Below are 14780 nucleotides of genomic sequence, written 5' to 3'. Positions count from 1 at the left end.
TTTAGATCCCTAAAAACCAGAAAGTGATCGTAGGAATTACTAACTGCTTCTCTCCACCAACCACACAGAATAGACATACACATGAACACACACACACACACACACACACACACACACATTTAACAAGATCTTAAAGACACTAAGCAAGATATATGAGGGTAAAGACACTTCTAGTTCAAATTTTTTACTTTTTTGTAAATCTTAATGAATGACAACTTGAGGTTATAATAATATTATAAATAATTAATAGTTGTAGGATTCTTAAAGTTGGTAACATTATCTTTTTTTCACCATTTTTCAACTCATGAAATGATAATTCTAGATCTCTTCATGTAGATATCAAGTAGGGAGAACAAAGTATGTAGGTATTAGGGTTTTTTAATTTGTTCTTATTAAAGTATCATTGACATAAAATATCCTATTAGTTGTAGGTATACACCATATTAGTTTTACACAGATACACAATATGTAATAGTTTTTTGGCCAGTGATAATTAATATAGATATATCTGGCATCATATGTGTTCTTCTATAAACACACATTTCAAATTATTCAAAATTCAAGTGGTGCCCATCTATATGCCATCTGAAAATACTGTTTGTGTCTGAATTACTTTAAATAGTTAAATCAATCTCTTAAACTAAAAACATTTTTGTATGTAAAGCTATTGGTGTGGCACATCTGACATCTGGACCAATTGTCAGCTATAGATAATTATGTCCCTTAATGTTCCATGCATCTATTTTCAATCCAGTTCAGACCTTGTAATTAAAAACCCTTTAAATAGGAAACAGCTTTTTTAGATAATCCAAAATCCCGACTGAATTCAAAAGAGTGATGTGATATCACAGACCCTTTGTCTGTAAAAATCATTACATTTTGAAAGTTTTCACCCTTGCTTGCCTAAAAGCAATGTATACATGTCTACAAGGATAGCAGTTTAATAAGACTTGAAAATCTCTACTGAATATACAAATATCTCTGGCACACAAAACTTCCTACTTAAAATGCAATTAAGTACAGCTAAAATATTTGTGACCTTTTTTTGGGGATTGATAATAAAACTTACTGTGTTGATTATGGATAAAAGAGCAATAAAATTACTGAAATTTAGACTCTGGGCCATTGGTAAGATTTCTTCATTGTCTAAATAACTCCAGGCTCTCATCCATTTCATTCCCAGGCACACACTAAATGGCAACATGTAACAGACCAACATATTCATTCACAAATGCTTGAAAATCGAAATTTTGAACATCTATCAACATAAGGTTCAGGATTTTGTCACCTATTTCATTAAGAATTGTACACAGTGTGCATCTATATTAATCATTTCAGGAAGTTCTTAAACTAGCTCCCCTCCACAAGAATCTCTTAACCAACCGACTGAGCCACCCAGGTGCCCCATCACCTCCACAAGAATCTCTATAGTAGAAATATGTAATTCAATGCAATCTTACCAGCATTCCTTCTCTCTTCTATAGGAAACATCACCCCAGTCTTCCTACCACCCTTCTGCAATCTATGCACTACTGATGGGACAGTTAATCACAGTATCTTTTTAGCTCCAGAAAAGTGGCAAGTAACTGAGTGCATTAACAGTCTCTCCCCTGCACTTTAGAATCTTGGACAGAAGGCACAAAGAAGATCAAAACAATTCATTAATTGTCTGCTCCTATGTAGACCAGATGTCAGCAAACTGTGGCATAAGAATTAGTCTCCTATTTTTTTTTTATAGATACTTTTCATTGGAACATAGCCAGGTTAATTTGTTTACATATTGTGTATGGCTGATTTCACACTACAATGGCAGAGGTGAGTAGTTGCAACAGTAACCAAATGGCCCACAAACCTAAAATATTTACTATCTGGCTCTGTAAAAAAAAGGTTTGCTGACCTTTGACCTAGATCAGTAGAGCTACTATAATTTCTCTATTTTTTAAAATTTTTTTCTAACATTTATTTATTATTGAGAGACAGAGAGAGACAGAGCATGAGCATGGGAGGGACAGAGAGAGGGGGAGACACAGAATCTGAAGCAGTCTTCTCCAGGCTCTCAGTTGTCAGCACAGAGCCCTACACGGGGCTTGAACTCATAAACCGCGTGATCATGACCTGAACTGAAGTCGGACACTTAGCCAACTGAGCCACCCAGGCACCCCTATAATATCTATCTTTTATGAGCCACTTTGTTCAGTCCCTGTTTTTAGCTTTTGAAATACCTAGGTTCCTTTTCCCCAAGTTTGGTCAGACAAATTATGTTTTGCTTGCAGTCAAAAAATACCAAATGATCACTAAATGGGTTCCAGGAGTTGGGACAAGCAAAAGATCCTCTAGGAAATGTGGAATAATTGGAAATATTTACCCACACTAAGATGGGGAAACAGCAGTGAGACTGCTGTTCAAACATGAGATGAGACAGTAACTACCCCATAATATGCAGTTGTAAAACAATTAATCTATCAACTGTGGCACCTGGATCTTTGAGATAACCGAGGGGAATTCTACCCACTATTGTCAAGTAATCCGAATATCATGAGAAATGTGGAAAGTGTGAAACAGGATGCTTACTTATGTCAGCACTGGATTACAAGAATTTAAGAAAATTATTTTTCTGAATTAAGATGAAGTTGGTTTCTCCTGTTTACAACCAAAGACCTTTAACTGAATCACCGTAACTCAAGGCAGATTAATATGAAATCCTCCATAATCCAAGGTTGACACCATTCTTCCTGCTTCAACGATCTAAAAGGACCACTATTTGTTTCTAATATGTGAAATGCAAAACATTATTGAGAGTCTCTTGAAACAACCACATGAAAAATGTTTTACCCACAACAAACTACAGCAGCTATAAGGCCACTTCTCTATATAATACAGATTAATAAACATCTTAGATAATTATTTGACATTATAGAGTATAGAACTAGCCAAAGAGCGATTTTCTTTATTTCAAAAAAACAGTGCTTTCTTAGATCACAAAAATATTAAAATATAAATCTGTTTTCTGTTATCACTGCTGTATTTATTTTCTCCTATCCACCTCCCGAGTTGTCTAATATCCTACATTTCTCCTTGCTTTGGTAGCTTTTATGTCACACAGTAAAAAGCAGCAGTTGCCAAGTATGCAAAAGATAATGCTCTTACTTTCTTTGTGAAAATCTAGATTAATTGAGGTGGAGTTGTCAAATTATCCTAGCAGATGGAGGATGGGGAAATGTGTTTAGCATTTATGAGACAAATGGCTCATTCCAGTAGGAGTTAGAAATGTTACCAAAATAAGAAGGAAATAATCCTTGGGCTGGGTTACAAAAGGAGGAAGGAAATTCTCTACAGATTACAGACCAAGTATATATTTGCATATAGCATCCTTAAGGAAGGATGGCTACAGGATGCAGGAGGGCATCTTATGCTTAATGCTGTGATCTTGGAAGCCTCAGGAAAAGAGCTCTTTTGTGTATTGTAGAAATCAAATAGTTGCCAGATCTTACGGGACCATATTGGTTTACAAATTGAACATGTCTATAGTATCTGATATAAACTGAAGATGACAGAGTACTTTCCTGGATTACTTCAAATATTTAAAAGCTTAAAAAAACAAACAAACAAACAACTGACGGAGCACCTGGGTGGCTTAGTCAGTTAAGCATCTGACTCTTGATTTCAGCTCAGGTCATGATCTCACACTTCCTGAGTTCTAGCCCCGCATCAGGGTCCACGCTGACAGTATGGAGCCTGCTTGGGATGCTCTCTCTCTTTCTCTTTGTCCTTCCCCCCAACTCTCTCTCTCTCAAGATAAGTAAACATTTATTTTTTAAATCTAATGATCACTTCATAATCTTTATCACACTCAACCAATCAGTAGCAGAAACCATATTTAGTTACTAATGGGGAAACATATTTTACAGAATATTTTACAGAAAACTCTAGCAGGATAAAATCTTTAAATAATAGCAATAAATAAAATATTAAATGAAAAACACTTCTATCTACATAGAATACACTTAATAATCTACAGCCAAAGTATTGGATTAATTTCTGGATGTAATTTTACTATACAAAAGAAAGCTTCACTTCTGTATATAAAAAACAATCCATTAGAAAAAGTAATTAAAGGGGTGCCTGGGTGGCTCAGTCGGTTAAGCCTCTGACTTCAGCTCAGGTCATGATCTCGCGGTCCATGAGTTCGAGCCCTGCGTCAGGCTCTGTGCTGACCACTCAGAGCCTGGAGCCTGTTTCGGATTCTGTGTCTCCCTCTCTCTCTGACCCTCCCCCATTCATGCTCTGTCTCTCTCTGTCTCAAAAATAAATAAACGTTAAAAAAAAATTAAAAAAAAAGAAAAAGTAATTAAATACAGAATTTATGATACAGCAAAAGGTAGATAGGAATAAATTTAAATACGATATAAGATACATTTCATAAAAAGAAAAAGGTTTTCTTATAGGACATTAAAAAAGATACCAAGAGAGTAAAAGTATACCATGCTCATGAATTGAATCGAAAAATTTGATACAATGCCAACAAGTAAAAAAAAAAAAGGTGAACAGAAATGCCATACCAAGTTACAAGACTTAAAAATGTTCATATTGGTGGAGGAATAGGGAAAAGTAGTGTCACCAAGCAGAAAACTGACATATATACACACATTTATTGAAACTTGCTATTTCAGAGGGGCCACTACAAACTGGTAGCAGAAACTATTCAAAACTGGAAATATCACACATGAAAAACTAAACAGTAAGTTTTTAAATATACATGAGATATGCATTTAAGAAATGCAAGTGAAATGAAACAGAACATTTAGAACGTCTGTTGGGAACATGAGTAAAAAAAATGAGTGAGTAAAGGAAGAGGGTTGATTTGAGGAGGAGCGCACTGTGGGCTTTCTAAACTTGTAAGTTATCCATTGTCTTCAGTTGGGTGGTAAATAGGAATTTTTCAGAATGATTCATATCTGTTTATATTTATATAAATGAATATACAACAGTGTGTTATGGGTTTTATATGTATAAAAACTTCCATTATAATAAATACAGAACAGATAATAAAATTTAAAGTTCATAACTAAATGAAAAGTGAGAGATTTTAGGTGGTAAATTTAGAGACAAATATATGGTAGTAGAAATAAGGGCCTCACGGGAATAAAAGATTGAGTAAGAACTTACTTATACCAAGGAGATGAATGTTTAACTATATGCTGTAGAGAATTGTAATAAAAAAGAGTTTAAAGGAGCGCCTAGGTGGCTCATTTGGTTAAGCTTCCAATTCCTGGTTTCGGCTCAGGTCATGATATCATGGTTCATGAGTTCGAGTCACACATTGGGCTCTGTGCTGACAGCACAGAGCCTGCTTAGGATTCTCTCTCTCCTTCTCTTTCTGTGCCCCCCACCCCAATATAAATAAATAAACTTGAGAAAAAAAGAATTTAAAAGCACATAACAAAGTAGGTAAATCCAAGTTCCTTAAAGATACAATATTGGTATACACAGAACATAACTCCCAAGTTCTAAAGGGCAAGTATCTTCATATGTTCTCTTCATTGTGAAATCCCAATGGTCTAGAACAGTGCCTGGCATATATTAGGTACACAATTGATATTTTTGGAATAAATATGTTGAATAAATTAATGAAGAGTACAAAATACCTGTAACCACAAGAACACATGGTTTTGGAGGGTTTGTCTTATGGATTGGGCTGTATCTGGTGGTTATTTATGTGACTGTGGACTTTTTCTCTCTGCTTATATTGTTTCTTCTTTGGTGTGTTTGTGTGAGACAGTAGAGAATGGTACACAGAAGAAACAAAAGACTAAATCTGTTCTAGACTTGAGGGAGTAAAAGCAATTTTAAGGCTTCTTCTAGATTATCTAATTTGTTCCGATCAAAATATGAATAAAGCAAATAATGACAAACATAGTCTATTTGCAACCTGATTAGTTGCCTAATCATTATATTTATAGCAACAAATGTTTACTTCCATTAGCAATTTAGACATTATTTTTGTAACAATCATATAATTACCTAAGAAAGCCAGACAAGTAATCAGGTGAAAACATCCTGATTTTAAGTACTAAAATATTCTAAAATTACAACTTTTTAGTTTTATTCCCAGAAGGAATAGCTTTAAGATCTGAAGGCATGTTGATTCATTTGTTTCCAAAAGATAAAAGTCCCTCCTTAGATAATTTAGTGGAGAAAACATTTGAGTATAAAAGGAAAGGCAAATATTTTTTTTTAAATAATATCATACACTCAAACGAAAACTCAAGATAGATTAAGTTTCTAAAGTTTTTCCATGTTATTGAGAGACATCAGAAAGTAAGGAAAAGAAGAATTATATCGACTTTTAATCAGTTAAATGGTTCCCTCTCTTCACAGGAAAAAATGTTATTTTATGAATAGATACAAAATCAGAACTTTCTGACATAGGAAAAATGGTCATCATTATATGCTCCATAAGTTTGTTTTCTGTCAGAAGTCAAAAATGTTTTCAATTTGCTAAATGGTTAATTCTTCAAATTGTTAGTAGTTGTTAGAACTACTAACTTAAATCTCCTTATGTTCTATATATTCTACATTGGGAAACACTCAAACAAATTTGAATTATTTCTTTGGATCAAATAAAAACAATCTAGATACTTAAGAAATTGTCTCCTAATTAATTTGAAAGCCATGTTTTAGCACTCTTCAATAAATTTTCAGGCAAAATATCATGCCCTTGCTGAAATATTCAGAAAGACCTACCTAAGTCCCCTAAGTTTATTTTCCAGACTGTAAGGAGTAAATAGCTTTAACCCTGAAGTGTTTAAATAACGCTGAAAGCTCTGAGGGTTCTAGGGTATTTACAAATTCAAAACAATGAAAGAAAACACGTGAGAACCTTTGGCAAAGGTTCAAGTTTCAGTCTCAGACTTCTTTATTTGTTTACATTTAATGAAGTCATTATTTTGATAAAATTAATATATTTTAAATAGAAGTTAGTTTTTAAATGTAAACTGTGGTTTGATTTTCCACTTTGTCCAGCAAAGTTGAGGACAGCAGAAAGGATTACTCATGACTCCATGCAAGTGAAGAGAGGTGAGAAGAAGGCTAAGGGAAGTTTCCCTGAGCTGCTCTCCAGGTCCCACATGTACTGAGCACACATGCAGTGAAACAATGTACAATAGGTCAGTGGGCTACATGCCAGTAAGAACGTACTGAAAACATGCAGAAAAACAAGTTAACATAGGATAAAATATTGCATGCGATACACAGTCTAAGGAATTTATGAGCACAGGCAGGATCTAACCCCTAGATATACATATACTAGTTAAGTGAAGCACAGCCTGCTGTTTTCAGCAAGCCCAGAAAGCAGTGCTCTGCTGTGCAATGGGTTCCCTATAACCTCCGGACCCAGGACATAGCTATATGATTTCCCATAGTAAAAAAAATACTTTTTCATTTAAAATTGAGGAAAGGAAAGCAATGGTACTACAGGAGTTCCTAGTCAGATTTACCCTACAAGTATAACACATTTTAAAATACATTATTATTAGCATGAACTTCCCTTTCATTTTTAAAGAAAAGGGGTACAAGGTTTTTTTCCCCTTAGGTTGGAAAGAAAAAAGCCAGATTAAGAATATTATTTCCAGGACATATGTTTCACTTTTTCACATATGTTTGGTATTAGTATATAAAGTATATAATATCATCTACTCCATGTAAATTGTTTGCATTTAATTTTGATTACTATTATACATGGCAAAAGGATTTAGCTGGATAGTACTTCAAGATATGTACTTGAACATATATATTGCACTATATATGTGTGCGTGTGTGTACATATATGTTATACATTTTACACTTTATATTACATTATATATGTACTTAACATTTATGTGTGTGTGTGTGTGTGTGTATATATATATAAAGAAAGAAAATATATAGTATATTTTGGCAATGTTTAAAATTGTTGATGATTTTATCCTCTTTAAAGCATTTATATCTATAATACTACATACTCTTTTTTTTAAAACACTTATTAATTTACTTTTGAAAGAGATAGAGAGTGAGTGGGGAAGAGACAGAGAGAGAGGGAGACAGAGAACCCCAAGCAGGCTCTGCATAGCGCTGAGCCCTATGTGGGGCTCAAAGTCATGAACCATGAGGTGATGACCTAAGCCCAAACCAAGAGTCAGACACAAATGACTAAGGTACCCAGGCACTCCTGTAATACTATTTTTTTGCTTTTTTTTTTTTTTTTCACTTCTAACATAGACAATGCTGTCCATAAATTTCAATCACATTTTGTCAGTTTTAACTTAATCTCCTTCTGAGAGTTGACAGAATCTCTTCTTAATGTTGCAAACATTAAGATTGTGAAATCAAAGAGGGGTTATGAATTACAATGTTTTCTTCTAGAAAATTAGAACACAGGGTAAATTTAGTGGTTTGAAAAAACCTTACAGTTAAGAATGGAAGTATTTGGACTCAGATATGAAGATATTATTCAAAACAAACCAGTTCAATTTTTTAATTACAGAAGACAACTAAGATTTTTCACAGGTGTTAGCTAATATCAGGAAGAAGGTAAAGAGAAAGACAAAGCTACAATATAAACTTTTTTAAATACATGGTGTCTACTCTAGTACTGTTTCTTAAGTCATATTTTCTTTTATTATTTTTTACTTACATATCTTATGTCATAAATAAATGAAGTTGCCTCTAGAAAAAAATAATAAGTATGTGAAAATAAGACAAGATGAAGTCAGCAGAAGGTAAGAATACAGCAATGAAAACTGTAAAGGAATGTTTGATTGGGCAGAAAATTTCTAAGTTTTAAAGGAAAAGCAAACACAAATATAATCACAAAATACTAGGATAGAAGTTATACAGTCACAAAAACCTGAACTTGCACAAGATAAAAAGTGTCCAAAGACAAAAATATTAAAAATAAGACAAGATAAAGTCAGCAGAAGGTGAGAATACAGCAATGAAAACTGTAAAGGAATGTTTGATTGGGCAGAAAATTTCTAAGTTTTAAAGGCAAAGCAAACACAAATATAATCACAAAATACTAGGATAGAAGTTATACAGTCACAAAAACCTGAACAACTTGCATGAGATAAAAAGTGTCCAAAGACAAAAATATTAAAAATGTCATTTTTTCCCTTACAAACAAGAGGCAAAAGTAATACCTTAGGGCATATATGCTATTTGTATATCTATACATTTCACTTTAAAAATTGGGATCACGGCAGTAACAAGAGATGGTAAAAATATATTACTACTAGTGGGGAAAACAAAAGAAACACACTAAAAACAAACAAACAAAAACCTCATAATCACGTAGGCTGTCTGTAAATGTGCACTCGCTGTCGTGAGTCATATGAGAAGTTTATACCACAAAGTAGATACACATGAGGGCAAATTAAAAATATAATTTTTGCTTCTTCTGATTCATGGAATTATATGCTCTGAAAGCAAACCCTACGATTTGACAATCTCACTGCATAGAATTTGAGATTCTCAAAGAACTTTAGAAAAATGAGAGAGCAGCTCCTGAAAAGCACAATTTGTCCTAGACGACACATGTAATACTTGGCAGAAACAGAATTTGAATTTGAATCTCTACTCTTTAGTGCTATTTAAATTATACCAAAGACAACAGCAAGCTGATAACCAATGTTTTTACCACAAACTAAGGTTATTTTACGTTTGGCCATGAAATAGATTTCTTGTTTCTGTATCATGACATTTCTCCTATATTTTCCATTCTATCATTCATTGTTCATGAATTATGTTCTTTCTCTCCTAGTCCGGTCTTCACATTTTAACTCCCCCGAATATGTGGCAAGGTTGTAAGTCACATGAGGTAACAGTGATAGACCCCCTCTTCAAATTGTTCATAGTATTTAGTACTTAAATTAGACATAAAGTTCTATGAAAGCTATGTATTGGATGTATGACGTTGGCAAATTACTTAGCCTCTCTATGCTTTGGTTTTCTTATCTTTAAAATGAAAATAATAAGAATGACTCCTTCACAGTATTAGTAGCAAGATTAAATGTGTTAGTATTTATATAGCACACAGTAAGTTCTGTAAAAATGTTAAACACAAATTCATAAGACGATGACAATCTGCCAATCTTTATATTGTAGCTTTGTATTTACATAGCCCTTAGCTGATGTTTTGTGGTCCTATTAATGGATTCTCAGAAATTTTTAGAAGTTGGAATTTTGAAAACACCAGTATTAATTTTTCAGTAGAGACCTGACTCATGTTGACTTCTAAAATTATTATGAGAGAGTATAGATATAGATAATTTTATCAGACAAAGATTTTTGGTGGTATCCTTTCAAAATATCATTATGATTATGAAAAATACTGTTTCACCTAATGCAAAGCCATTTAGAAATAATTTCCTCCTCAAATAAAGATGTTTTTCCTACAAAATTTAATGTACATCCTTTTGGCTGAAGCAACAGTGGAAAGCTGATTACACGTAAGCTGCGTTAGACAGTGTCCTGCTTTATGATGATGATGCTGCACTGAAAATCCTGGAGTAAGATTACGTATCAGCTATTCCCTTAACTTGTCTATAGAGTTGAGATGTTTGTTTCATAAAGTAATCCAAGTGATCCGAGATTGTTTTTAACATGCAGCTAATAGATTTACTGAAAGAAGAGAAATAGAAAAAAATAATGACACAAACCAGTTGACTCTCATTGCTCTTATGCCAGCATTTGTATAGATTTACTTGGTAAAAACTCATATACAGAGTACGTGTATGTTTGTGTTTGCAGAAACATTCTTATGTAACATGCATATATATGTAAATATGTATGTGTGCTAATATGTAAATGTATATATAAAATATATACATCTTTTCTTCTGTGACTTAATAAGATGATGAGAAAGAGATAAAGAGGCTTTATAAAGATATGAAGTCAATCAGAAAGATATAAAGTAGGGGAAAAATGATAGAGAATACATGGACATTTTACCAGCCCTCTACAACATTCAGAAAGTATACTTCTCTACAGTGCAAAATTATACTATATATATGTTAAATCAACAATTATATCATCAATCTAGAATTTCACCTTAATTACAATTATGCAAAACAACATTCAATAGAATATTTTTTAAAAGTATGGTAGCAATCTTCCACATGCTGAAGTCTTCTCTTTGTCTCTGTCAACATGCCCACCCTACCTTTTTATATTAACACGTATCATGTTAAGTTTTTATATAATTAGGACTTTTTAAAATTTGTCATCTGACAAAGTAATTACTTCTCTTACCAACCAAGTGTTTTAAAGGATAAGGTCATTTCTTTCTCCATCTTTGTATTTCCAGCACCTGAAAAATTGTATAAATAAGCCTTCGGATCAAGAAAGGCTCCTGGCTGAAGATGCTATCGTACCATACAGATGGCATTTAACTGTATAACATCAAGGAAGAAGAGATGAATCAGTGAGAAGCAAGTGGGAAGCATCAAAGAAGACTGAACCAGCTCTTATATAAAGAAAACTACAGTGTGATGTTCTTGAAGCTAAGTGATAAAGGTATATTATAAGAAAGCAGAGGTAAATGTTGAGAAATGAGATGAAGCTAGAAACAGTTTATTGGATTTAACAATGCAGAAATCATTAGTGATACTTATAAATGCAGATAGCATGGAATTGTGAAGGTAAAAGCCTCTTAGAGTATGTTTAAGAGAAAAAGGAAAGAGAAAAACTGAAGACAGGCAGTACAGAGAATTCTTTCCAGGCATTTTATTGCAAAAGGTAGCAGAGATATGGGATGGGAATGGACGTGCATGTCAGGTCAAAAGAAGAGTTTGTATTGTTTTATATATATGTTATATATTATATAGAATATATAAAGAATATATATTATAGATATTATATATATATATTAATATATTATATATATATGAGAAACAGAGGCTACTGACATATTGTATATTTTGAATTATATAGTATAGAAGGAAAAAATTGATGAAGTGGGAAAGAAAGCAGAAGTGAGGTTTTCCTTAGAATGATTCTCAGCATATATGCAACATAAACATAACAAGGAAAACTTGGTTTATCACTGGATGGCCATGTCAAAAAAACACAGCCTTTTGTTTTGACCACTGATTATTTTGCTATCAGTGGGCTACATTGAAAAATAAATGTTGGAAGCAACATCTGTGATGTGTGTGACACTGATGGCATTTTTACAACACACGCATACACCTATGTGCTATCTCATCTTCCGAAAACACTTGGTGATCGGTGCTATGTCTCCTGATGTGTGGAAGAAAAAAATGGCAAAAGATAAAAGCTGTCACAACACTTCCACTTGTTATATGTAGAAATCTTTGTATGATCTAGGAAAACACTGTTTAATCACTTTCATCTTTGTTACTTGAACATTTATACACACATCTGCGAAACCACCAAGCTATACATAATTCTCATATCAGGAATTATAAATCCATCTTTTACTTTCTCCTATAGAATTTATATAACACGGAAGTGCTTGAAAGTGACACAGTTATTAGTATAATCTTATAACCTTGAATTCATTCCATATAATAAAAACAATAAAGGAATCAAACTTTTATATCACAGTGACACAAATTCGGGAAAATGCAAACAGCAGCAGCCTCTATGCCAGAGCCAGTTCAGCAAATATGTTGTGAGAATTTTACAGCAAAATGGAACAGATCCAGATTTAAATGTGAAGATATTTTGACAATACATTTCTGTCCATCGGACAGAATGTTATAAACATAAGATGATACATAATGGCTTTTCAAACTAAAATTTTTTGATTGACTTTTGCAGTTTTATATCAAATCAGAAATGTGCTCAAAACACACACACACACAAAATGACATTGGAGGACATCTACATAAATACCTCAAAAATTAACTTCTAGTGTTTTCTCTTTTATAAAAGATTATTGTCTTGATCTGTTATAACCCACAAATATTCTGAGAGGCTCTTAATGAATTTTGGGAATTTAAATCAAATATTATTTGTCCACAACAGGCTAAATTATTTATGGCAAAGATTGATGGGAACAACTAAATATTAAATTATATATTAAATTAAATAAGAGTAATTTAAGTAAAATAGAAAGATAAATATCAATTATTTATAAGGAAAATTTCAGATGTATTAAAAATGAAAGAGAGGAAAAATTTTTTTCTCATTTTTTATTGTTTTCACTCTGCAGTAGTTTATAAAGATTGGTATAAAAATTCTGAAAATTTGGGGCACCTGGGTGGCTCAGTTGGTTAAGGGGCCAACTTCGGCTAAGGTCATGATCTCGCGGTCTCTGAGTTCGAGCCCCGTGTTGGGCTCTGTGCTGACAGCTGGAGCCTGCTTCTGTTTCTGTGTCTCCCTCTCTCTCTGCCCCTCCTCCATTCATGCTCTGTCTCTCTCTGCCTTTCAAAAATGAATAAGTGTTAAAAAAAAATTCTGAAAATTGACATAGATAAAAAGTAAAAGAAGCCTACTTAAAATGATGTGCTCCCACTATCACTTCCATCTTTATAGCAAGTATACTGGGTATAATAAAAGAAAATTGAAAAATTATTTACTGTGAAAACAGAACAGTACAAGCGACCACCCCATGAGGCTATAGCTAATATAAGCCTCTTACATGATGTTAGTCGGGGTTCCTTAGAGAACCAGAGCAAAGAGGAGATAAGATATATACATACCTCATACACATATATATGGGGTGGGGAAAAGAAGGGGAAAGAGGCTTGAAGGGACTGGTTCACGCAATTATGAAGGATGGCATGTCTGAAGCCTGTAAAGCAGGCTGAAGAACCAGGGAAGAGCTGAGGTTGAAATTCAAGTCTGAAGACAGTCTAAAAAGAATTTCCTCTTTCTTGGGGACCTCAGTCTTTCCTCTAAGGCCTGTGATACGGCCCAGCCAAGTTACAGGGGTAATCTGTTTTACTCAATGTCTGTGGGTTTAAATATTAATCACATCTACAAAACACTTCTACAGCATAACCTAGACTTGGGTTTGGCCAAACAAATGCATCCCATAACCTAGCCAAGCTGACACAATTAACCATCACACATGGAAAGGCATTAAGTGAAGTAAATAGAGCTTACAGGCTAGAATTTGAGCTAAACCTTTGCAACGAAATCTGCAATATTGACAATGTCCCCATAGACGGGTAGCATAAATACAAAAATATAATTTAATTCTGGTCAGAGAAGCCTAGAGAAGCAAATGAAGGTGAGGATAAAACTGTAGCATTAGGAAGCATAGAAGGTGAAAAATACACATTTAAGATGAGTCTACAAAATACAACCCGAAATATGTGATGTGCTTAACAGTAAGATAACTGGCAAATAAAAATTTGATGAATTAAATCTGTATAAAATTTATTTAAAAAATAAAACAATCTTAAAAGAGCTATATGACAAATGTATTTTTATCCTCAAAGAAATAAAGAATATCACTTATCAAAGCAATTAACTACAGAGGTTCCAGGGAAGATGGCAGAGTAGGAAGCTCCTAGGCACACCTCGTCCCACAGATACAACTAGATAATACCAACATCAGTGTAAATAACCCAGAAAATGACCCAAAAACTGACATAACAGTCTCTGCACAACTAAATGTAGAGAAGAATCCACATCAAAAAGGGTAGGATGTGTGGAGGCATGGTGAGGAACTAAATGGATCCATGGGGATTACTGACTTGGGCACAGAGAGGGGAGAGAAACACATCCTTGCACACAAACACCTAATGCACGGGGAACCCCCATAAAGAAGA

Source organism: Neofelis nebulosa, chromosome 3, assembly GCF_028018385.1.
Source record: "Neofelis nebulosa isolate mNeoNeb1 chromosome 3, mNeoNeb1.pri, whole genome shotgun sequence".
Taxonomy (NCBI): domain Eukaryota; kingdom Metazoa; phylum Chordata; class Mammalia; order Carnivora; family Felidae; genus Neofelis; species Neofelis nebulosa.
The sequence above is the reverse complement of the archived record's forward strand: the minus strand, read 5'-3'. Positions refer to the sequence as shown.